This window comes from Neoarius graeffei, chromosome 18, assembly GCF_027579695.1.
Source record: "Neoarius graeffei isolate fNeoGra1 chromosome 18, fNeoGra1.pri, whole genome shotgun sequence".
Lineage (NCBI taxonomy): Eukaryota > Metazoa > Chordata > Actinopteri > Siluriformes > Ariidae > Neoarius > Neoarius graeffei.
The window spans coordinates 24,443,197-24,469,659 of record NC_083586.1 but is presented as its reverse complement, the minus strand read 5'-3'; the positions used below and the strand labels follow the sequence as shown (position 1 = coordinate 24,469,659).

The following is a 26,463-nucleotide window of genomic DNA, read 5'->3' as shown; positions in this document are numbered from 1 at the left end:
AAGAACATATTGAATTTTGTTTTTGCTTTGAGAAGGCCCCTCCTCCCAATTTTCTCTAATGATGTCTAAGATACCATGGAGCTTGTGCCCATACAGCAATTCAAAGGGGAACATCCAGTGGAGTCTTGTGGGACCTCGCTCACTGCAAACAACAGAAGGTCAAGCCACCTGTCCCAATTTTTAGCCTCCCCGTGAATGAACTTACGAATCATATTTTTAAGTGTTTGGTTAAATCGTTTGACCAGCCCATCTGTTTGCAGATGATAAACACTAGTGCAAATCAATTTAATCCCTAATAATTCGTACAATTCGCACAGTGTGCGTGACATGAAAGTAGTGCCTTGATCAGTCAGGATTTCTTTTGGAATCCCAGCTCGGTAGATAATGTGGAAGAGTGCCTCCGCAACATTACCTGCTGAGATATTGCGGCGTGGTACTGCTTCCAGATATCATGTTGCATAATCCACTATGACCAACACAAAGCGATACCCACATGCAGATTGATCTAATGATCTAATAAGATCCATGCCAATTCTTTCTAAGGGGATCTTGATTAATGTGAGGGGATGCAGAATGAGAGAGAGAGAGAGAGAGAGAGAGAGAGAAGAAGAAGAGGATGCTGGATGTTTGCCTGCCACTGGAACTGCTGCCAAATGGTCCTCCACCAGCTCAATGGCCTGATCCAGTGACACTGGGCGGTGGCACTGGACCCATTCCACTGTCCCCCCTAGGCAGCCAAGTGACAAATTGCTCCAGCGCCACCGCGTCAATGACTCCCTTGACATCATGGTCCTCTGCTCTCAACCACCGCCAGAAGGTGTCCCACAACTGCTGGCTATTGGCGAAGGACCAGCCGACCTCCTCCACTGTCAGGTTACAGAAGCACTGCCAATGCTGCTCTGGGGAGTGGCTGACTCGCTGGAGGATTGCACACTTCAGGTCTGTGTACACCAGCTGGTTCTGCACGGGCAGTTGCTGAGCTGCGCTTTGCCAGTCAGGAGTGGTACTGTAACAGGCAAGCTGCTTGCTGCTTGTCTGGCCACCCCCATGCCTCCACAGATTGCTCGAACAGCTCCATAAACACCTCCGGATCATTGTGCAGCCCCATTTTAGTGAGGGTGACATTTGGAAATGCTGCAAACTCCAGGGCTGTCACACCTGTGGGTGTGATAGGATGCAGGAGCACCTGGTGGTCATCTTGTTGGGCCTGCAGCAGAGCCTCGAAGCACCACTCCTTCTCCATCCTCATTGCGACCAGCATCTGGTGCTTATTCTGTTGGGCAGCAGTGATGGCATGGACCAGCTCTCTGAATGGGGAGGACTCTATGGCAACGGCTCTTTGCGTCCCGGCTTTCGGCACCAGTGTGACGCTTCCCTGATACAGTGGACACTGAATCACAGGCAGGCGAGCTCAAGTTCACTTTTGGTTTTATTTCAAAACCAGCAATCAAACAAAACATGCTTTTCAGCTGACTTCAAGGATTTTCAATGTCCTGATGCACAGGCATGATTTCAGCCAGGAGAAGAGTCTCACTTTCTGCTCCTCTCACCCTTTTATCTGCTCCTTCTTACTACACACTAACACAAACAGACAGCAAATTAATTCACAACAGGTGCTTCCACTTTGCCACTCACCTTCCCCTGCTTTGCTCTCTATTCACAAACTGGTGCTTGACCACGCCCTCGCTGCCACATAGGATATCCATGATTTGCAAATTATTGCAGTCTGTTTTTATTTACAGTTTACATGTCGTCCCAATTTTTTTTGGAATTGGGGTTGTATAAATGATAGTTTTTTACAGAGCTAATCATTCCAAGGTCACAGCGATCATCACTCAGTTATCCACAAGTATAAACTTTATAAACCTTAGCTGATTACCCTTGCTATAAAAAAACCCCCTCAATTTATCACAGTTATGAAAATTTCTACTTCCTACAAATGAGTTGAGCAGAGTGGTGATGTGATTGCTATCTCAATCAGCAAACAGGAACGTTGAATCAGAAATTAAGTACAAACCAGGAGTTTGGAAATTATATTATTACATTTCAGAGCCACTATAAATCAGAAATACTGATCCTAGTCTGTGTCTTAACATGACTAGCTGTTTTCATTGTCCTGCAGTGAGTGTGTGCTTTGTGCATTGTCCACTGTTCATAATACACAAAGTTGAAAGGCAGTGATGGTAACAGCCTGTCCCTAACAACTGCCCCGGACTTGTGTGAGATATCATTCATATGAAGACCTTCCAAAGGACCTGCTTCAGCCTCCCAACATGAGTATGACAGTTCATTATATTCCAATATGCTTGATCTAATCAGTGAGATCTTGTGATTTATTGATATATACTTTAATACTTTCATTCTCACATAATCACATAATCTGTAAATTCACCATCAGGTTCTGTGACTCATTCCTCCTTCACTCCAATCGACACCTGCACATGTTTATGACTGTATCTGAAAAAGAGTGTGAGAAGAGAGACAGGAGACACACAGCAGTGGAGAAGATCAAGCTAGACAGAGAGAACAAGATGCACTCAGTGGAGGCACAACCAATGGGCCTGGACTCTCTGAGCTCTGATTGGGTGCTGAGCCGTAGCCTGGAGGTAGGCTCCTCCCACTGCTGGCCTGGTGGTGTTGGTGAGTGTGTGATCTGCTTGTGTCACTGTAGTGCATAAGGAGGAAGGGGGGAGGATAGAGAGAGAGAGAGAGAGAGAGAGAGGAAAACAGGCCTCCACCCTGAGTATCAGGGAAATGGGAATCTGTATGAGGGATAAAGCAGCGAGCCTTGGCATCATCTACATCTCTAAAGCAACGGCGCTATGGAGAAAAGGTAAGGATGTTTCTCTCTCTCTCTCTCTCATACACACAGAAGAGTGAAGGATGGAGAGAGTCTGTATTGCGCAAGCAGCAGCATCTGTGCTACCATGTTTCCCTGGGAAGTGAGGCATCAGGGCGAGTGATGATCAGAGGAGGAGGAGAGGAGATGGAGGAGGTGGAGGAGGTGCACATGGATGCTCACATATGCACTCAAGCCGAAATGATTCATGCAGAAAGGATCGTTGCAGGGATCTAATTTAAACACACACACTAATCTGTCATCTGTATTCTGATGAGCAGCAGCAGTGCAATGTTTGCGACTTCACATGTGTCAGATATTCAGCCTCAGACTTACTGAGGATCTGTTGAATTACTTATAAACCTGAGCCTCAATGGCACTCTCAAAACTCACAGGTTCTGTACATTCTCATTTTCACAGATCTGTGAAAATCCCTGCACAAACCTCCTTGGCCTAAATTCAGACACGTTTTCATGTCACATAGGAAAAAGGACACATTTTTGCAGTGACATGTAATGAAGAAGAAAACCTGTATGCACTGTTCTCTCACTGATTCACACATCTGCTTTCTGCATGAATGCAAACGTGATTGATGTTAAAGCCATTTCCCTGGTCCTGTGTTCATCCACAGATCTGTTCTGCTGTATAAAATCCTGATATATTTAAATAATATTGGCTGAAGTTGAGTGGTATATCAGATATATTCTATTCAGCTAGCATGATATTGAAAGTTTCGAAGACAATCCCAATATCATGGTAGCTGATTGAAATATATCTGATATACCATGAAAAAAAAGCCAGCCGATATTATTATTATACATACACATTCCTGGGCAGCACGGTGTTGTAGTGGTTAGCACTGTCGCCTCACAGCAAGAAGATTCTGGGTTCGAGCCCAGTGGCTGACGAGGGCCTTTCTGTGTGGAGTTTGCATGTTCCCTTGTCTGCGTGGGTTTCCTCCGGGTGCTCTGGTTTCCCCCACAATCCAAAGACATGCAGGTTAGACTAACTGGTGGCTCTAAATTGACCGTAGGTGCGAATGGTTGTTTGTCTCTATGTGTCAGCCCTGCGATGATCTAGCAACTTGTCCAGGGTGTACCCCGCCTTTTGCCCATAGTCAGCTGGGATAGGCTCCAGGTTGCCTGCGACCCTGTAGAACAGGACAAAGCGGCTAGAGATAATGAGATGAGATGTATAAAATCCTGATATATTTAAATAATATTGGCTGACATTGAGTGGTATATCAGATATATTCTATTCAGCTAGCATGATATTGAACGTTTCGAAGACAATCCCAATATCATGGTAGCTGATTGAAATATATCTGATATACCATGAAAAAAAAGCCAGCCAATATTATTATTACTATTATTATTATACATACAAATTCCTGGGCGGCAAGGTGGTGTAGTGGTTAGCACTGTCGCCTCACAGCAAGAAGGTTCTGGGTTCGAGCCCAGCAGCCGACGAGGGCCTTTCTGTGTGGAGTTTGCATGTTCTCCCTGTGTCTGCGTGGGTTTCCTCCGAGTGCTCTGGTTTCCCCCACAATCCAAAGACATGCAGGTTAGGCTAACTGGTGGCTCTAAATTGACCGTAGGTGTAAATGGTTGTTTGTTTCTATGTGTCAGCCCTGCGATGATCTAGCAACTTGTCCAGGGTGTACCCCGCCTCTCGCCCATAGTCAGCTGGGATAGGATCCAGCTTTCCTGCGACCCTATACAGGATAAGTGGCTACAGATAATGGATGGATACACGTTCCTTTTAGGTGTTCAATGTCTCTTTCTCTTTTAACATTCTCTCAAAATCTTCTGTATTTAACAAAGTGACCATGCTTGTTTACAAATTGTCACAGTCGCTCGCTAACACGGAAGTTTTACATCTCCAATGTGTGACGTCATGTTGTCTTGACAACCATGCAATATCGTAAACCATATTCAACACTCATTCTCCATTGAGTAGAGGGATGTAATACACGTAGGTTAAGTGATATGCTAACAATATTGCATGCTATCAAACCAAATGAATGAAACCCGCTAGAAGGGAATAGAATAGATGTTTTTATTCCATCAAAAAGTGTCCTGTATGTATAATAATACTGAATATCTATCTGTAAATCCATCTTATTGATGAGCTCCAGCTGTATGAGATATTGGTCATCCTCTCATCACTGATGTTATAAGACTTTAGTTCATGCTTGTTTATGCTACTCTGACTAGCATGTATGCTACAGTACTAATGGTCCATCTGCTCATGTGAAGTGATCATGTGAAGTGCAGAGCCTGCCTCGGTTCTGAGGGATTCATTATCAATAAATCTAAACCCACATCACTGCTGTATGGATAACATTAGGTCTGTCCTGCACTAGTCTGTTTTCTGTCCCCTGTTATCACTGTAAATGAAAATCCAACTTCTAACACTAAAGATGATTGAAAATTAAATGCTGGTTCCAAATTTGGCACTGCTTGTCCAACAAATAAAGTTATTGACTAAGACTTCCCGTGAATGATGACTTAAATATTCCGTATTGGTAAGGACAGTGTGATGGACCAACATGCCAATAACACTAACTCTCTTTAGGCAGCAAAATTCACAAATCATGCCTGACACTTAATGAGCTGAATCACCTGGACATGACATTTGGTTTATCTGTAGTTTGGACTCAGGCAGATTCTGGATCTTAGCTGATATGGTCAGCTGCTTGCTATAGCCCAGAAACCGCTGAGCTCCTGAGGTTTTCACACACAGTTTACACAGAATGGTGTGAAAAATATGAAGCATCCAGTGAGCAGATGTTTTGCAGGTGAAGAAAGATATGTTGTTGATAAGAAAGGCCAAACTGGACTGTTCGAGCTGACAGGAAGTACAGTAACTAAAATAAGCACTCTTTACAGCCAATGTGAGCAGAAAAGCATTTCAGAACACACGAGAAGTACCCCTTGGACTTGTATTTCTCAAACATAATCTCATCTTTCACTTTCACAGATTAAAACAGGAATAGAAACTGAAACAGAAATGAACCCTGGATCAAGAGATGAAAGCTTGGATAAAAATACATTTCTTAAATTCTAAAGAAACAGAAACATTAATGCTGTAATGAGGTTCCTAAGTTCACACTTGATCTTAACAGCTATTCTGTGAAACTCACACTACTTTTAAGGACCTTTATTATTTAACTTCTGTGTAAGTAAAATCTCTAAACCTGCTTATTATTATCTGAGAAACACAGCCAAAAATTGGAGCTATGCTAACACGAAACTAGGGCATGTGTTCATAATCTCTACATTTGGAATGTAGTAACATGTTTGTGTCCTGCTGCGTATTTAAAGACATTTCAGTGTTCAGGATGCAGTCAGAGGAGATTACTCCAGGTTTAATGGGCATTTTCACAGTTTCCTGGAGTACTGGGGATGCATAGAAATGAGGGTTCATGTATACTTATTTAAACTGTCATATGAACAAATACATGATAGTATGTAGTACCTTTAAAAAAATTAAAAAATAAAAATGAAAAATTAAATATTTGTTTTCATGAACATATACCGTGCAATTAAATTTTGGACAAAATTTAGTTTACCAGCTGAAAAGTCTTCAGTTTCTTAACTGAAATAATTTCCAAAGAAGGATATTTGTCATAAAAATATTTAGTGGGAAATTAGATAAGAATATTTACTTTTAAATAAATCATGTACTGGTGTCTATACCAGGTTTTGTTCTGCACAGGGCAGATTTGCATACGCATGAGCAAGTGTCCATCCAAAATGTCCACTCCGATTTTTCTGTCGCTTGCTCTTACAATCAGATCAGAAACACTTTTATTAAAGTACATCTATACTTTTCACTTAAGAGTGAAACACATCTGAGCCAGCTTCTGAAACGTGGAGGAGAGAAGCATGTCAACATCTGTCCATCCAAAAGTATCCACTCTGAAATATAGGTTTATGTCCTCAGTATGTTAACACTGAACCTATTTCTACTATGAAAAGCTAAGAATAAATATCCACAAATAAAAAGTTGAATAAATATCCAACTTATTTTTTCTTGGAAATCCGGTTGACAATGATAAATTAACTTTTTTTTTTTTAATCATTTTAGACATGCATACTTTGGAAGACCATATCTCCCAAGAAAATGAAGTTATAGCCAAAACGTAAAACATTTCTGTAATCTTAAAGATGTAAGATTATAACGAATTACAAACTACTTGCAACTTTCAAACATTCATTTTTTTTTTTTTATCTTATTGGGACTGGTTGTTCTAGTGAAAATGCCCTCATCTAGCTGCACTTCCTGCTCATTAACGTGTGCATGGAGTACCAAGTTCTGCTCATGATGTTTAAAACTATAAATTGTTTTAGCTCTAAAATATCACACTGATCTGAAGCAGCAGAACTGAGCACTAAGCATAACCTTCCCTGAGCTCAGGAACAGAGATCCAGAGAAGATCAGGAACACTCTACACAGGAACGCTCTACACAGGATCGCTCCACACAGGAACACTCTACACAGGAACACTACAAAGGAACACTCCACACAGGAACAGATGACAACAACACTACACATGAAGACACTACACAGGAACACTACAAAGGGATGCTCTACACAGGAACACTCCACAAGAACACTCTACACAGGAACGCTCTACAAAGGAATGCTCTACACAAAAACACTTTACACAGGAATGTGCTACACAGGAATGCTCCACACAGGAACGCTCTACACAGGAACACACTACACAGAAACACACTACAGGTCTATCAGTGTTGTTATTTGTGATAATTCTCACAGATTTATAGTTAATTCATTCATTAAGTCATTTGTGCATATAATGTCAGTGGTTTCAAATTTCTAATCTTTCATCTATGAAAGGCTCTTTTGATTTTCCCTGGAGGATTTAAACCTAAATACTGCATGAATAAAAAATAAGAAAATATTTCCCACTGTCATCACAACTACAATTACAGTCCACTGTGGTGATTTTACTGTTCTAATATACCTGTGAGAGAGAGAGAGAAAGAGAGAGAGAGAGAGACAGACAGACAGAAAGGGCTGTGTGTGAGGGTCAGTATCATGCTGGTGTGATGGAGAAAAACATCATCTTATTCTGTATGTAATTTCTGAGTCTTTTCCAAAAATTAATTCCTGTTTTGATGCCATGTTTAGAATTTTAATTTACTGTACTCAAATTCAGTAACTAATATTATAGAGCTTATATGTGTGTGTGTGTGTGTGTCCTCCACAGGGCCGAGTGTAAGATGAGGGGAGATTATATTTGGCCTGTAAAACTCCATGTGTTCAGTGAATCAGATAAACTGCACAGTGAACATTAGTGCAAACACACACTCTGTACTTCATATTAAAGGTAAGAAATGTGTGTCTCATTCTATGTTAATTTACAGTAGATGTTTAGTTTTGGGATTTTTGGATGTGGTCTTGACCAGTCCCAAGCATCCCCAATCATACAGCAGTTAGCAGTCAGGAGGGTGAAGGCTAACACGTGCTTCCTCTGAGACTCGTGAAGCCAGACCACCTCTGCTCCTAACACACTCGGAGGAGAGCGCTATCTTACCCTCTTCCACATAAACTCACAGAGGCCCACGATTGTTTAGTGTCACTATGATTGGTAGGGGAGAATCAATCTCCCTGTCATAGGAGTATGGTCCTCACACCCAGACAGCACAGTTGGTCTTTGCACATTGGATGTGACACGAAATTGTGATGAGAAAATACAACAAATTTGTGTCCTGAGTGGATTATGGAGTCGTCTAGTAGTGATGAATACATAATTATGATAGAGATACTCTTGAGAAAGAGAACATTTACACCCAGTGTTGGAACAGAGACAACAACAGAGAGAGTTTCATCATCTCGTTCAGGAATGGAAGCTGAGAGACAGGATGCTGGGCAACAAAAAAGGAAGTAACGCTCACAGTGTTGTGTTCACGGGTGAGGTATACCCGGTAAAGACACCAGCATGGAGCAGAGACTTGCCGCTACATTCTGTCTGCCTGTCTGTCTAGGCAAACAATTAACCAAGAAGGGCAAGAGTCTGTCTACTACAGTCACCTACATCACCACATAATGCTTGTTCCACACAACATGATTGGTTGATGCGCTTATTCATGGTGTGAAAGCTCAGAAAAAATTTTACCTAATTGCGAAAAATATATCACTTTTTCACTGTGTAATATTAATGTTCTGTGTGAAAGTACTGTTGTACAAAATGTACAAAAGCAATAGTTAAAGAAATTACTAGTGCATCTCAAAAAATTAGAATATCGTGAAAAAGTTTGATATTTTCAATCAGTTATTTAAGAAAGTGAAAATTTAATATATTCTCCACTCATTAAATGTAAACTAAAATGTTTCAAGCATTTTTAGAGTTTAATTTTTATAATTATGGCCTACAGTGCAAAAAAAAAAATCTCAAAATATTAGAGTATGCCATTTCGAGTTTGAGTAAAACAGTATAAATACCATGCATCTCTCGGTCTAGTTCAGTACATGCAACCACAATCATGGGGAAGACTGCTGACTTCACAGTTGTCCAGAAGATGATCATCAACTCCCTCCACAAGGAGGGTAAGTTACAGAAGGTCACTGCTAAAAAGGCTGGCAGGAAAAGGTGCACAAGCAACAGGGATGACTGCAGTCTTGAGAGAATTGTTAAGAAAATAAATTCAAGAACTTGGGAGCTTCACAGGGAGTAGACTGAGGCTGGTATCAGTGCATCAAGAGCCACCATGCACAGATGTTTTCAAGAAAGGGACTACAACGGTTGCATTCCTAATATCAAGCCACTCCTGAACCAGAGACAAGGTCAGAAGCATCTTACCTGGGCTAAGGAGAGAAAGAACTGGACTGTTGCTCAGTGGTCCAAAGTCCTGTTTTCAGATGAAAGTAAATTTTGCATTCCATTTGGAAATCAAGGTCCTAGAGTCTGGAGGAAGAGAGGAGAGGCACAGAATCCAATGTATTTGAAATCCAATGTGAAGTTTCTGCAATCTGTGATGATTTGGGGTGCCATATCATCTGCTGGTGTTGGTCCACTGCATTTTATCAAGTCCAAAGTCAACACAGCCATCTACCAGGAGATTTTAGAGCACTTAATGCTTCCCTCTGCTAACAAGCTTTATGGAGATGTCGATTTTCCTTTTCCAGCAGGACTTAGCACCTGCCCACAGTGCCAAAACTACTCCCAAATGGTTTGCTGATCATAATATTACTGTACTTGACTGGCCAGCCAACTCATCTGACCTGAACCCCATAGAGAATTTAAGGGGTATTGTTAAGAGGAAGATGAGAAACACCCAACCTAAAAATACAAATGAGCTGAAAGCTGCTATCAAATCAACCTGGGCTTCAGTAACACCTCAGCAGTGTCACAGCTGATCGCCTCCATGCCATGATGCATTGATGCAGTAATTCATGGTAAAGAAGCCCCAATCAAGTACTGAGTGTATAAATTAACATACTTTTCAGAAATTGGACATTTCTGTATTGTAAATCCTTTTTTGATTGATCTTAGGAAATATTCTAATAATTTGAGATACTGGATTTCTGATTTTCATGAGCTATAAGCCATATTCATAAAAATTAAAATAAAAAGAGCCTTGAAATATTTCACTTTCCATGTAATGAATATAGAATATAAATTATATATGAAAGTTTTGAATATGAAAGTTTACCTTTTTGAATTAAATTATTTTTAAAAATGGACTTTTTCACAATATTCTAATTGTCAGGATTTGGGACTTTGCAGTTCCCCTCTTTCACCAATAGATGTACCCATTTTGCCATTTGTGTCTATTTTGCTATTGCTTACACCTGTGTCTAGTTAGCATGGAGGTATATATTGTGTGCCTAGCCTTGTGCTCCTTGTTGAGTTCTACAGTCTGCTGTGCTCCCAAGTATGTTAGCCTTGAGTTTGAGACCTTTTGACTGCAATTTTTTGACACTGTGCCTTAGTTTCTTAGTGCTCCTTTTTTTCTGCTCTCAGTTTTTGGAATCTCATCTGTGTCATTGTTTTTGGGTCTTCTGTATTTTTGTCTTTGGCCTGTATTTTTCCTGGATTTTGTCTTTTGGACTTCCTTTTGTGAACTCTCTGTTACTGAGACCTTGTATGGGACCTGTTTGATGCAAGACCTGCATTATTTTGGAATTTGCCAGATCTAAAGTAAAGTTCTGCAGCTACTTTCTTGTGATTGTGTCACTCTGCAATTGGGGCCAGTTCATCCATTGTGGTGGCTCAGGGGTTCTTACACTGTCTCTCAAACCCCCGTCCACCTGACAGGAGAACTCAGCCATCACGCACCCAGCAGAGTGCCCAAGCCCTCCTGAGCTCTTGAGCACAGTTACTCATCTTGTATCTGCTGTAAACAGTCAGGACGAAACTATGCAGCATCATGAACAAGTTTTGAGCACTCAGCGGGTGGAGATGAATCAGCATGGGGCCATGTTGAGGGAAATTCTCCAGCAAATTCAAGCCCTCTCTACAACTCTGACTCCAGCTCCTCAAACCCCTACTCCTCCCCAACCTCAAGTCCTGCCTGGGCTGCATTGGAGCCTCGCCTGCCTAACCCACAGATACATTCTATATGAAATATTCAGTGGAGACCCAGATTAGTGCCTTGGGTTCCTGACACAGTGTCATTTGACATTTGCTCTACAATCCAACACCTTCCCCACTGAGTCTTCCCGAGTTGCCTATGTCATCACCCTTCTGACTGGCAGAGCTCTGGTCTGGGCACCGGCTTTGCATGACCAGCAAGATCCCATCTGTTCTTCCTTTGACTGCTTCTTTGAGGAGATGCGAAGGGTCTTCAATCCAACAGCCAGTGGCCAGGATGTTGCTAGCCAGCTGTTTCAGCTGCACCAGGGGAGTCAGTGGGCTGCAGACTACACCATCCGCTTCCGGACTCTTGTAGCTGAGAGTCGCTGGGGCCAAGAGGCCCTTCTGGCCACCTATTACCAGGGACTGTCTGACCAGATTAAAGGTGAGTTAGTTTCTTGGGAAGAGATATGGGATTTGGAGACTCTGATAGCCTGGGTCATTTGTCTGGACAATTGTCTTCAAGAGAGATCCCTAGCTAAGAACCTCAAAAGGACCAGTTCTCAGGTTCCCCTAGATCCAGCTGCCTTTGCGGTGGAGAATGGCCCTGAGCCGATGCAAGTGGGGGGCACATGGCTTTCCCAGACTGAACGTGACAGATGGATGAGGGAATGTTGCTGCCTCTATTGCAGTGCACCAGGCCATTTCCGAAGTTCCTGCCCAGCATTAGTGGGAAAAGGCCAAACCCCATCCAGCTTCAGGAGGGCTGTGACAGGGGTGACCTCCTGTCCTGATCTACCCATTGCTGGTCTCTTCATTACAATTTCCATTGCCTGGGGTGGTCAGGAGCACTCTTTTAGAGCTTTTGTGGATTCAGGGGCAGCAGGTAATTTTATGGACTCTTTTCTCACTGAGCATCTGTCTATACCTACCACCAGCCTGAATTCTTCCCTTTCTGTAACAGCCTTAGATGGTTGACCCCTGGGTGATGGTTGTGTTTATTGGAGAACTGTTGCATTGAGAGTCCTGACTGATAGCCATTGTGAAGAGATGTCCTTCCACCTCATCCAGTCCCCAGAGGATTCAGTGGTGTTAGGATTTCCTTGGCTAAAGTTCCATAACCCACACCTAGACTGGTCTACATGTTCTATAACTGAGTGGGGCCCTGTCTGTCACATTTCCTGCCTCTTACATCAACCTGTCTAGTGCTCCAAGCCCTTGTCACCTCCTGAGTTATCCCGAGTTCCCTCTCAGTACTACGACTTGCAGGAAGCATTCAGCAAGAAGAGAGCAATGGCCCTCCCACCCCATAGGCCCTACGGCTGTGCCATTGACTTGCTGCCAGGTACCTCTCCTCCTAGAGGCCGCATCTTTTCTTTGTCTGCCCCTGAACAACAGGCTATGGACAGTTACATCAAAGAGGCTCTGGTATCAGGTTTCATCCACCCCCATCTTCACCTGCTGGGGCTGGCTTCTTCTTTGTAGGGAAGAAAGAGGAAGGTCTTCAGCCTTGCATAGATTATCGAGGTCTAAACAAGATCACTATCTGGACCCAATACCTGCTAACCCTCATGGCCTCTGCTTTTGAGCTTTTTGAAGGTGCCACCAGCTTTACAAAGTTGGATTTGCGAAACACCTACTATCTGGTATGAATCCGACAAGGTGACGAGTGGAAGACAGCCTTTAACACACCTACCGGGCACTACGAATACCAGGTTATGCCCTTTGGCCTCACCAATGCACCAGCTGTCTTCCAGGCTCTTATTAATGATGTCCTTAGGGACATGTTAAATCAGTACATCTTTGTGTACCTTGATGACATTTTGATCTTTTCCAAGAGCTTACATGAGCATGTCCAACACGTCTGCCAGGTCTTGAGCAGTCTACTGAAGAATGGTCTATTTGTAAAGCCAGAGAAATGTGACTTTCAAATTAAGGAGGTGGCCTTCCTTGGGTTCATCATTTCTGAAGGTAGCGTTTAGATGGAGCCTGGGAAAGTCCAAGCTGTTTGAGACTGGCCAACCCTGAGTTCAATTAAGGAGACCTAAAGGTTCCTGGGCTTTGCAAATTTTTTTTGTCATTTTATTCCGGGTTCCAGTTCCATTGCTGCTCTTATTTCTGCTTTGACACAAAATGATAAGGTGCCCTTTTCTTGATCCCCTGAGGTAGACAAGGCCTTTAACATCCTCGAACAAAAGTTCACCACGGCTCCCATTCTCTGTCTGCCCGAGCCGGATCAACCCTTCATTGTGGAGGTGGATGCTTCTAATATGGGAGTAGGAGCAGTTTTGTCACAGATGGCAAGTGATGGGAAACTACATCCCTGTGCATTCTTCTCCTGCAGGATCACGGCCATGGAAAAAAAATTATGATATAGGGAACTGGGAATTACTGGCTGTAAAATTGGCACTTGAGGAGTAGAGGCATTGGTTGGAAGGAGCTCAACATCCTTTCTTAGTCTAGACTGATCACAAAAATCTGGAATACATCCAACAGGCCAAATGGCTCAGTCCAAGACAGGTATGCTGGGCTCTGTTCTTCAATAGGTTTGATTTCACCCTTTCCTGCTATCCAGGGACCAAGAATCAGAGGCCTGAGTCCCTCTCCCGACAGTTTCTCTCAGATTCTCCCAAGATCCAGCCTGAACCCATTCTACCCAGCTCCAGAGTCGTGGGATCAGTCCGCTGTGGAATTATTACTGAGGTACAGTGAGCCCTTAAGAAAAACTCTGGTCCAGGTTCTGGGCCCACCAACCAGCTTTATGTCCCTAAGTCTGTTCAAGCTAAGGTTCTCCAATGGGGTCATGCTTCACAACTAACAACACACCCAGGGTCCTTAAGAACTCTGGAGTTTCTCCAATGCTGTTTCTGGTGGTCCAGCATGGAGACGGATGTTAAAACCTTTGTGGCAGCTTGTTCAGTCTGTGCCCGGAGCAAAGATCCATGTCAGAGTACTCAGGGCATGCTTCACCCCTTACTGATCCCTTGAAGAGCATGGTCACACATCTCCTCGGACTTCATCATGGGCTTACCTCCATCCCAAGGTAACACAGTTATTCTCATTGTAGTAGACAGATTCTCTAAGATCTGCTGTTTTCTGACCCTACCCAAACTTCCCTTTGCTGCTGAAATGGCTAGACTGATGTGTGAACATGTCTTTCAAGTTTTTGGTCTTCCCCAGGACATTGTATCTGACTGTGGACCCCAGTTCACCTCCAGCTTCTGCCAGGCATTCTGCAAGCTCATCGGCACCACCACCACCAGTCTATCTTTCGGCTTCCACTCACAGTTGAATAGGCAGATAGAGAGACTGAATCAAGACCTGGAGGGCACCGTGAGATGTCTAATGTCTGCTAATCCAGCCTCCGGGAGTATCCACCTTCCATGGGCAGAATATGCCCACAACATTCTCAGGTGCAGCTCCACTGGTATGTCTCCATTTGAATGTTTGTTCGGTTATAAGCCTCCTTTGTTTCCCGAGCAGGAGGAGGATTCTAGTGTCCCTTCAGCCCTGAGTTTTGTGCAGAGGTATAAGCAGACTTGGAGAAGGGCTCGACAAGCTCTGCTTAGAGCCTTCAAGAAGTACCAGGTCCAGGTGAACCAACGGCACAGACCTGCTCCATCCTTCCACCCTGGGCAGAGGGTTTGGCTGTCTGCCAAGGACCTTCCCCTAAGAGTAGAGTACCAGAAGCTGATGCCTTGCTTTGTGGGCCCATTCAAAGTGGAGAGGTGGGTCAATCCAGTCTCTTATCATCTATAGCTGCCCCAGTCCATGAGGGTCAAGCCCACCTTCCACATCTCCCGGTTGCGGCCAGTTATTGCCTCACCACAATTTCTTAGTGCTCCTTTTTTTCTGCTCAGTTTTTGGAATCTTGTCTGTGTCATTTTTTGGGGGGGTCTTTTGTGTTTTTGCCTTTGGCCTGTTTTTTTTTTTTCCTGGATTTTGTCTTTTGGACTTCCTTTTGCGAACTCTCTGTTACTGAGACCTTGTATGGGGCCTGTTTGGTGCAAGACCTGCATTATTTTGGAATTTGCCAGATCTCAAGTTCTGCAGCTACTTTCTTGTGATTGTGTCTCTCTGCAAGGAGGCAAGTTCATCCATTGTGGTGGCTCAGGGGATCTTACATTGTCTCTTAACCCGGAGACCCACGTTCGAGACCCATGTTCAAACCCCCATCTGCCTGACACTAATTGTTTGAGATGCACTAGTAGAGCATCAGTCAAAAGTTTATGCACCCCCTACTCTACTCATTGATAGGTTTTTTTCTGTATTGTGACTATTCTCTTTATTGTAGAACAATACTGAAGACATCAAAACTATGAAATAACACCTGGAACAGCTATGGAATTATATGGTAAACTAAAAAGTGCTGAACAAAACAAAATTTATTGGATATTTTAGATTCTTCAAAGCAGCCATCGTTTACCTTGATGACGTTTTGCACACTATTTGCATCATCTTAACCAGCTTCATGAGGTAGTCACCTGGAATGATTTTCAATTAACAGGTGTGCCTTGTCAAAAGTTAATTAGTGGATGAGTTTCTTGCCTTCTTAAAGTGTATGTAATGCCTTTTTGTAATACTTGAAAATGAATATACATCATTAGTAATGACCAAAATGTATTAATAAAGCATGGGGGAAAATAATATAAATTATTTGTTATTTTATTATCAAGCACAAAACTATCAATAAATTGTGGCTTCTGGATCCCAGAAAAAGGCAGCCTTGTCCCAGGGCTCATCTCACATGATGTCACACATGGAACCCCGGTTATCTGGGTCAGTTTGGTTCATCTGACTCTGAGCTTGGTTACTCACTGAAATTGGATATTGTTGTTGGAATCTTACAAAAATAACATTGGGAAAGCACTGTGCTGTGTTTGGATGTTCAAATCCATATACAACAGGACATTTGGTTCATGAATTTCTGAGAAAAGACACTAATCTAAAGCGACAGTGGGTGAAGTTTGTGCAAATTAAACGTACACCCTCTGTCAAGAAGAGGAGAGCTGTGGACAAGTTGATGACAGCCCATGTAAATATGCATCTTTTTTTATTGTTATCAGTTAATAACCACCAGCTAATGACCTAGATTGATTTAGAATATTTACATTGGTGTTAGAGTCAAGGCATGAAATGATGGACACTAATATCTGTATATTTCTATCTATTATAAAATTATAATTATGATATTTATTAGTACATGCAGTGGTGCATGTACTTGTACATGATTTATACAAATCTAATTAAATTTTCCAGCTGTTGCAGCATGCCACTCCATCTACCCAAATCAAGACAGAATCACAACCAGAGAATTATTGGAGCAAAAAAGAAACCCATTTATTTAATAAATGACATTTGATCTGACATTTAGACCAGCCTTTCTCAACCAGGGTGCCGCGGCACCCTGGGGTGCCGTCTGGCTTTGTTAGGGGTGCCGTCAAAAAATTACAGTATTGTAGTAGTCCATGTAGGTGGGTGGAGCACAGAAGGACGGCAGGACAGAACTGAGTTCCAAAAACTCTTTTTATTTGCACTTTCCAGTCGCAAAACCACACTCTCCCAGCCACACGCATACACACACATAAGTCATCTGGTTGGGGAGAGAGAGAGCCCCCTCTGCTCTCGCTCTCTCTCCTTAAATAGGGCATGGTCACTGGGAAGACACACAAACACATTAATTAACAACAGGTGTAGTGATTCTGCCACTTAACTTCCCCGACTCCACCCTCCTGTCACAGACCGATGCTAGACCACGCCCCCGCTGCCACATACCCCCACCGCCCGACTCAGGCCAGGCAGCCGTCCGGCCCGCAGCCGACTCCCCCCCCCCCCTTGACGGGAGAGGAAGTCCGCCATGACCATCTGCGCCCCCGGCCTGTGGATCACCTTGAAGTTAAAGGGTTGGAGTGCCAGATACCAACGGGTGATCCGCGCATTGGCATCCTTCATGCGGTGGAGCCACTGGAGGGGCGCGTGGTCCGAACAGAGGGTGAAAGGGCATCCCAGCAGGTAGTACCGGAGGGCGAGGACCGCCCACTTGATCGCCAGGCACTCCTTCTTCTCGATGGTACTGTAGCGCCTCTCATGCACCAACAGCTTGCGACTAATGTACAAGACGGGGCAATCCTCCCCCTCCACCTGCTGGGACAAAACGGCCCCCAGCCCTCTGTCCGACACATCCGTCTGCAACATAAAGGGGAGAGAAAAGTCAGGGGAGTGTAAAAGTGGCCCCCCACACAGTGCAGCCTTAACCTTAGAAAAAGCCCGCTGGCATTGCTCCGTCCACTGGACCGGATCTGGTGCCCCCTTTTTAGTCAGATCAGTCAGCGGGCTGGTGACGTCCTAATAATTAGGTATAAACCTACGATAATAGCCAGCCAGCCTCAGGAACTGTCTCACCCCCTTTTTGGTCTTGGGCCTCGGGCAGGCCGCAATCGCTGCAGTCTTGTTAATTTGGGGACGCACCTGCCCATTGCCCAAGTGGAAGCCCAGATACCGTACTTCCACCCGCCCAATCGCACACTTCTTCGGGTTGGCCGTGAGACCCGCCCGCCTCAGCAACCTAAGGACGGCCCTCAGGTGTTGTAGGTGCCGCAGCCAGTCATTACTATAAATAATGATATCGTCTAAGTACGCAGCTGCATAGGTGGCGTGGGGGCGGAGGACCCTGTCCATCAGCCGCTGAAACGTAGCGGGCGCCCCAAACAGCCCAAAAGGAAGTGTGACGAATTGGTGTAAGCCGAATGGTGTGGAAAAGGCCGTTTTTTCACAGGATAATGGAGTCAAGGGGATCTGCCAATAACTCTTTGTTAAATCCAGTGTCGAGTAAAAACGAGCCGTGCCTAGCTGATCGAGCAACTCATCAATACGAGGCATTGGGTACGCATCGAATTTAGACACTGCGTTGACTTTTCTATAGTCCACACAGAACCGGACCGACCCGTCGGCCTTGGGTACCAAGACCACCAGGCTGCTCCAGTCACTGTGGGACTCCTCGACGATGCCCATTTCGAGCATGGCCACGAGTTCTTCCCGAACCACCTTTTTCTTGTGTTCGGGTAACCTGTAAGGGCGGCTACGCACTACCACCCCCGGGGGCGTCTCTATGTGGTGCTCTATGAGGTTAGTGAGGCCGGGCAGGGGTGAGAACACGTCCGAAAACTCGGTCTGCAACTGGGCAACCTCCGTGAGTTGGGTCAGGGAGAGGTGGTCTCCACAGGGGACCGGAGAGGGACGTGATGCTAATGTTCCTTTTTGAACCTCCGGCCCCAGCTCCGCCTTCTCCGGAACCACCGACACCAATGCCACGGGGACCTCCTCGTTCCAGAGTTTGAGTAGGTTGAGGTGGTAAATCTGTAGCGCCCCACCCCTGTCCGTTCGCTTCACCTCATAGTCGACGTCCCTGACTCGCCGTGTGACCTCAAAGGGTCCTTGCCACTTGGCGACTAATTTAGAGCTCGATGTGGGCAACAGTACGAGTACTTTCTCTCCCGGTGCAAACTCTCTAAGGCGCGTACCCTTGTCGTACAGGCGGGTTTGCCGTTCTTGGGCCTGCCGCAAATTCTCCTGGGTTAGGTGTGTGAGTGTGTGGAGTTTTGCGCGCAGGTCAATAACGTATTGAATTTCATTTTTGCTTGGTGAAGGTCCCTCCTCCCAATTTTCTCGCAGCACGTCTAAAATGCTGCGCGGCTTACGCCCATATAATAATTCAAACGGGGAGAACCCTGTGGAGGCTTGGGGGACCTCTCGCACTGCAAAGAGCAAGGCTTCGAGCCATTTATCCCAGTTACGCGCGTCCTCACTTACAAATTTTTTAATTATGTTTTTAAGGGTGCGATTAAACCGTTCCACTAAACCGTCCATTTGTGGGTGATACACGCTGGTGCGGATCGGCTTAATACCTAATAACCCATACAGTTCATTCAGTGTTCGTGACATAAACGAGGTGCCTTGATCAGTCAGAATCTCTTTCGGGATTCCAACTCGGGAGATGACGCGGAAGAGCGCCTCCGCAATACTGCATGCTGAGATATTGCGAAGAGGCACGGCTTCCGGGTATCGCGCTGCATAGTCCACCAGAACTAATATAAAGCGGTACCCTCGTGCTGACTGATCTCATGGCCCGACAAGATCCATCCCAATTCTTTCGAATGGGGTCTCGATTAATGGTAGAGGGCGCAAAGGCGCTTTTGGAATGGCCCCTGGATTTACTAACTGGCATTCGCGGCACGCCGTACACCACCTACGGACATCGCCGCGAATCCCCGGCCAATAGAATCGGGCCATTATTTGGGCTAGTGTTTTATCCTGGCCTAAGTGTCCAGCCATGGGATTAAAGTGAGCCACCTGGAATACCAATTCCTGGCGGCTCTTCGGAATTAAAAGCTGCGTGACTCGCTCTTTAGTTTGAGTGTCCTGCGTCACTCGGTATAATCTATCCTTCATAATCGCGAAGTAAGGGAAGGACGGGGTGGCGTTCGGCAGGAGTGTTTGACCATTGATTACTCTCACTTGGTCAAACGCATGCTGCAGAGTCTCGTCTCGCGACTGCTCTAATGGGAAATCCGCGAGGGATTCCCCAATAGAGAGAGGAGGAGCCGGCGGCTCCTCACCCTGACGCGGAGATGACGTAGACGGCTCTGTGACAGCTGCTCCCGCCAAAGCGACACCGGGACCTCCCCCTGTCAAATGGCAGGACCCACTCTTTACTAGGCATGTCATTAAACCCTGAAATCCCAGCCAATCAGTCCCCAAAATTAAAGAGTGGGTAAGGCGAGGATTAACCGCCGCCTTCACTATAAATTTTTCCCCTCGGAAAATAATGTGGACCGACACCAAAGGGTAGCGGTGAACATCCCCGTGCACACACAACACCTTCACCCCTTGTGCTCCCCCCAATGCCTCATCTTGAACCAGGCTTTGGCGAATTGAGGTCTGATTACAACCAGAATCCACCAACGCCTGATATGTAGCCCCTTGGATACTCACCGGTATGCGATACGCTCCGGCTCGATCAAGGCCGGCCTCTGGCACGTCAGGGATCCGAACCACCGCGCCCACCTCCATCGCCATGCACTGCTGTTGAAGGTGGCCCGGCTCCCCGCAGTGCCAGTAAACCGGCCCGGGCTTTCCCTCTGCACCGGTGATCTGGGGCTCACTCACCTGAGGTGGGGGAGAGACAGACACAGAAGGGAGAAATGGGAGGGCACCGCGGGTGCGGCGGGCCGGCTGGGGTGGTGCCGGTCCCCGCCTCCGCGGTGGGGGAACGGGAAGAGGACGGGACACAGGAGGAGGGGGAGAGAGAGAGAAGAGGAGAGAAGAGAAGATGCCATCTGCTGTCCTGCTGCCGGGACAGCCGCCAGATGATCCTCCGCCAGCTCGATTGCCTGATCCAGTGACGCCGGGCGGTGGCACTGGACCCACTCTGCGGTTCCCGCTGGTAAACGCGCGACGAACTGTTCCAGTACCACCTGGTCGATGAGTCCCTCGGCGTCGCAACTGTCGGCCCTCAACCACTGCCAGCAGGCGTCCCGGAGTTGCTGGCCAAACGCAAATGGCCGGCCGACTTCCTCCAAGCACAGAGCGCGGAAACACTGATGTTGTTGCTCCGGGGTGCGTCCCACCTGCTGGAGGACGGCCCGGCGAAGGTCCGCGTAGGGCGGTCGGCGGGGAGCTGTAGCATGGCCAGCTGCGCCTCTCCCGTTAGCAGGGGGAGGAGGCGCGCCGCGCGCTGTTCCACCGGCCACCCCGAGGTCTCTGCTACCCACTCAAAGATCGTGAAGAATGCCTCGGGGTCGTCCTGCGGGCCCATCTTCGTGAGGATGAGGGGGGAAGGGCCTGCAGCGGTGGAGATGATGGACCCCACTGACGCGAGGAGGTGCCGGAACGCCCGACGATCTTCCTGTTGCGCCAGCACCAGGGCCTCGAACCGTTGTTCTTGCTCCTTTCGGAGGGCGAGCAGCGCCTGGTGCTGGCTCTGTTGGGCCGTGGCGAGGGCGTGGATCAGGTCGGCAAAGGTGAAGGACTCCATGGGGCTGTTGTCTTCTGTGCTCGGTTCCCGGATTTCGGCACCACTGTAGCAGTCCATGTAGGTGGGTGGAGCACAGAAGGACGGCAGGATAGAACTGAGTTCCAAAAACTCTTTTTATTTGCACTTTTCAGTCGCAAAACCACACTCTCCCAGCCACACGCATACACACACACACACTGCCACAAGTATATATTCTAACATTGAAATTAAAAAAATGAATTAAAATTCCAAAAAACGATAGTTACGCTAATGCAGATCATCGCCACCTCATGCATCATCAAAATTTGTCTCACGGCCCCCTTTCCCATGTCACAACGTCACTGCCGGGGTCAGCGTATGGTCAGTGTGACTGCGTATATTTTATATGGGGGTGCATTGAGAATTTGCATACTTCTGAAGGGTGCCGTGACTGAAAAAAGGTTGAGAAACACTAATTTAGACACTTTGTCGATTCCCCTATTATCACCCAATTCACATTTTCTTTCAATAATTACACTGTGTCAGTCCTGCGCACTTTGGCGTGCACCAGAAGGACTCTCGGGCATGCTCCGGACCGCGCACGCCAAGCGGACGCTCACATGCGTGCTGTTAATTATGCACACCTGCATGTGATTAAGACTCATCAGTGTGCCTGTAAAAGGACTGTGTCAATGCACACTTGGATCCTAAGTATTACGTGACGTTTGTACACTTTGCCGAGCCTTTTTTCTCCATGTTGATCTCCTGGTTTTCCAATCCCTGTTCCTAGTTTCCATTTTTGGTCTGTGCCTGTGATACTCTGTGCCTCGCCTGACCCAATGCTTGTTTCTCGTTTATGATCTTGCCTGCCATTTTGGATTGTTTGCCTGTTTGTCACTTTTTATTAATAAAACATACTTCTGCACTTACATCCATCTCCTACCTATCCCAACACACTGAATGAGTGTACGCTTTAAAGATTACATTTCTGCATTTATTGAGATACATGTAAACATTTTCCTATATTTTGCAGTGGCCAGCTTAGAATAAAAATCCACAAACCAATCTGTGTTTCTAATTCTCTCTGGCTGGTGATGCACTGTCGGCAGTGAGGGGGACTGTCATGAACTGGCATCTGTTTCTCACTTTGGGGGCTTGAAAAGATAACCATTTACTCTGGAATATCCTTGATAAGCATCTGCCCCTTCACCTGACATATTAGAATCCCAATCACTATCAGAATTCTCTCCAAAACATGATTCCATATCAAGACTGGTCTAACCACTGCTTCGCACAGGAACGAAACTGATACTTGGATCCTTGTTACACATGTGATGTCACGCACCCCTTCGGGATCTTCCAGTTCAGTCTCAGCAGATTCTGTGAAAATCGGCTGATCTTATTGATTTTCCATCAATTTATGGCCTTTTGGATCAGCTATGGTTCGAAAACATGTGATCAATCAACATAATGATTGTTGCTTTGTACAAGGAAAAAAGTGGGGTTTAGAGGCATTACACACACTTTAATGTGTTTGAGATCAAACAGTAAATAGTAAATAATAAAAATACAGTAAACAGCCAGATTCCACAACTGTAGTAATCCATATTATGTCATGAAGCACTCAACCAACTAAAGAGAACTGACATCCATCATTACTTTAAGACAGGAAGTGACTTTTAATTCATAAAGTAAAGAAAAAAAAACACTGAATTAGAAGGTGCATCCAAACATTGCACTGGTACTGTATATCAACATGTGAATTAATCACATGACAAAAAAATAAATAAATTAAGTAAATAAATAAATAAATAAATAAACACCCCAGCCTTAAAAACACCCTTAGACTCATGGTCATGGCTGAGTGTAACTGCTCGTGAGCCATTTACATTCGATCCAAATCTGTCAGGGTGCAGGCACTTACGGATGCAAGTGCAGGGGACAGCGGGTGTGTCACAAATTGGTAACCAAATCCAATACAACAATCTGAAGATGTATACGGGGATGGGCAAGGGTCAGTTGATTCACAAACAGAATGTCAGAGGGCAGGCAAGTAATTGTCGTCAGAAATAAATATAAACAAAGTCAAAAGCACAAGAAGTCAGGTGGAAAGTCAGAAGGCTTGGTATGATCAGGCATGGGGACACAGAACGATACTTCATGGTAAGTCTTTGTGAATGCTGGGCTTATATAGGGAAGTTACAGGGAAATGGGAAACAGGTGTACTTCCTAGAATTCCGGAGATGAGGGGTGCTGTGGTGCTTGGGAAGTGTAGCCTGGAGCGGCCATGTTTGGAGGCTGCTCCAAACTCAGGTTTTCAGTGCAATTACTGACAGAAATACAGAAATTTTACTGACCGGGTGAGTACCAACCTTATATGTTCATGGTGTGAGCCGTCGTTGAGAGAGTAGATTAGCATATCGTCTATGTAAGCAATGACAAAGTGTCCCAGCATGTCTCTGAGGATGTCGTTGATCAAGCATTGGAAGATGCTGGGAGCACAAGAAAGACCATAAGGTATGACCAAATATTCGAAGTGCTCAGACATGCTAAAAGTGGTCTTCATTCATCACCTTCCCGAACTCTGACCAGGTTGTAAGCACTTCAACGGTCCAATTTGGTGAATATTCTAGCTGACCTTAGCTGTTCCAAGGCCAATGACACCAGGGGAAGCGGATAAGGATATTTGACTGTGATTTGGTTTAAACCTCGGCAATCGATGCATGGGTGAAGGCCCCCTCCTTTCTTTTCCATGAAGAAAAAGCTGGCTGAAGCTGGAAACATGGATCATCTAATGTACCCCTGTTGTAGTGCCTCCTGTACATACTCATCCATGGCAGCTTGTTTGGTGATGGACTGAAGGTATATGCGGTTGCGAGGTGGAGCCGTACCTGGGAGAAAGTCTATGGCACAGTCATAGGTTTGGTGAGGAGGTAGGCCACTTGCCTTACCCTTGCTGAAAACTTCCTTGAGGTCATGATAACAGGGAGGAACATTGTCAATGATGCCTGGCAGCAGGCTCTCCACAGAGGTGGACGAAAGAATGACTTGTGGAAGTTTCAAGTATTTCTGGAAGCAGGATGGGGACCATTGCAGAATTTCTCTGTGTTGCCAGGTGTGGCAGTGAGGGTGTGGCCGAGCGTCAGTTTGTGAATGGAGGGTGGGGTCAGGGAAGGTGAGTGGTCAAGTCATTACACCTGTTGTCATTTGATGTGTGTGTATGTGTGTTTCTTGCAGTGACGGTGGGACATAAGAGGAGTAGGAAAGCAGAGAAGGGGCGCTGGGACCAGATCACAACTGTGTGTGTGTGTGTGTGTGTGTGTGTGTGTGTGTACATGTGGATATGCACCTATGTGTCCTAGAGTGCTCAAATAAGAAGCTGAAAAGCTATTCATAAATGTGTATTTGAACATTAGCTCCCGCCTGCCATGCTTCTGTACTCCACCCACATCAGGGAAACTATCACAGTGGTGCCGAAACCTGGGAGTACAGAAGGGAGTCTGCCCATGGAGTCCTCACTGTTCAAGGACCTCATTCATGCCCTCACTACCACTCAGCAGAACCAGCATCAAGTGCTGATCACCCTCCAGAAGGAGCAGGAACAACACTTTGAGGCCTTGATGCTGGCCCAGCAAGAAGATTGCCAGGTGTTCCAGCACCTGCTTGCATCAGCAGGGTCCTCGACCGCCACTGCAGCGGACCCTCCCCTCCTCACCCTAATGAAGATGGGTCCACACAATGACCTGGAAGCCTTCCTTGTGCTTTTCAAGCAAGCAGGTGAAGCGTGGGGATGGCCGGTCGAGCAGCGCTCAGCGCGCCTACTTCCGCTGCTGACTGGCGAGGAACAGCTTGCCACGCTGCAGTTCCCTGCCAACAGCCAGCTCATATACGCTGACTTAAAGTGAGCCATTCTGCAGCATGTTGGTTGCCCCCCAGAACAACAGCATCACCGCTTCTGGGTGCTGAAGTTGGAAGAGGTCAGCTGACCATTCGCATTCGGCCAACAGCTCCGGGATGCTTGCCGGCGGTGGCTGAGGGCGGATGACCGTGACGCCGAGGGAATTATCGACCTGGTGACACTGGAATATTTCATCACATGACCTCCGGAAGGAACAGCGGAGTGGGTCAAGTGTCATCGCCCAGTGTCAGTGGTACAAGCCATCGAACTGGTGGAGGACTGCCTGGTGGCAGTTCCGATGGCAGAAGGACATACAGAAGGATGTGTCGCCTCTTCTCCTCTTTTCGCTCTCTCTCCCTCTCCCTCTGATTCCCATCCCGGCCCTGTTCCCCCACCACAGAGGCGGGGGCCAGCTCCCCCCCTCCAGCCAGTCCGATGCACCCATGGTGTCCTCCTCTTTTCCCCTTCTGTGTTTGTGTCTTCTCCCCCTCAGGTGGGTGACACCCAAAACACCGGTGCAGAGGGAGAGCCTGGGCCAGTGTGCTTGTGCTGCGGGGAGTCAGGACATCTTCAAGGTCAGTGCTCCATGATGGAGGTGGGAGCGGTGGTCCAGATCCCCGACATGCCAGAGACCGCCCTCGATCAGGCCAGAGCATATCGTATACCGGTAAATTAACAAGTGGATATGTAGTATGCCTTGGTGGATTCCGGCTGTAACCAGACCTCAATCCACCAAAGCCTGGTGTAAGGTGAAGCATTGGGGAGAACACAAGTGGTGAAGGTACTGTGTGTGCACGAGGATGTTCACAACCTCTGTGCCATCTCCCTCTAATCAAGACCCCTTTTGAGAGAATCGGGATGGATCTCGTTGGGCCATTAGATTGGTCAGCACGAGGATATTGCTTTATTTTAGTTCTGGTGGACTATACAACGCAATATCTGGAAGTGGTGTCTCTCTGCAATATCTCAGCATGCAGTATTGCAGAAGCACTCTTCCATATTATCTCCTGGGTCAGGATTCCAAAAGAAATCCTGACAGAGCAAGGCACTACATTTTTGTCATGCACACTGTGCGAACTGTATGGGTTACTGGGAATTAAGTCTATCCACACCAGTGTCTATCACCCACAAATGGATGGCTTAGTGGAATGGTTTAATCAAACCTTCAAAAACTTAATTTGGAAATT

General features: G+C 46.0%; 1 protein-coding gene across 1 annotated transcript in view; it reads left to right on the top strand.

Moving 5' to 3' along the window:
- Positions 1-8,167: 8,167 nt before the first annotated feature.
- trim2b (tripartite motif containing 2b) overlaps positions 8,168-26,463 on the top strand; it is a 37,439-nt gene continuing 19,143 nt past the window's right edge. Inside the window, exon 1 of the mRNA XM_060899456.1 lies at positions 8,168-8,198. The gene's annotated coding sequence lies outside the window, so the exon portion shown is untranslated. The remainder of the gene's footprint in view (positions 8,199-26,463) is intronic.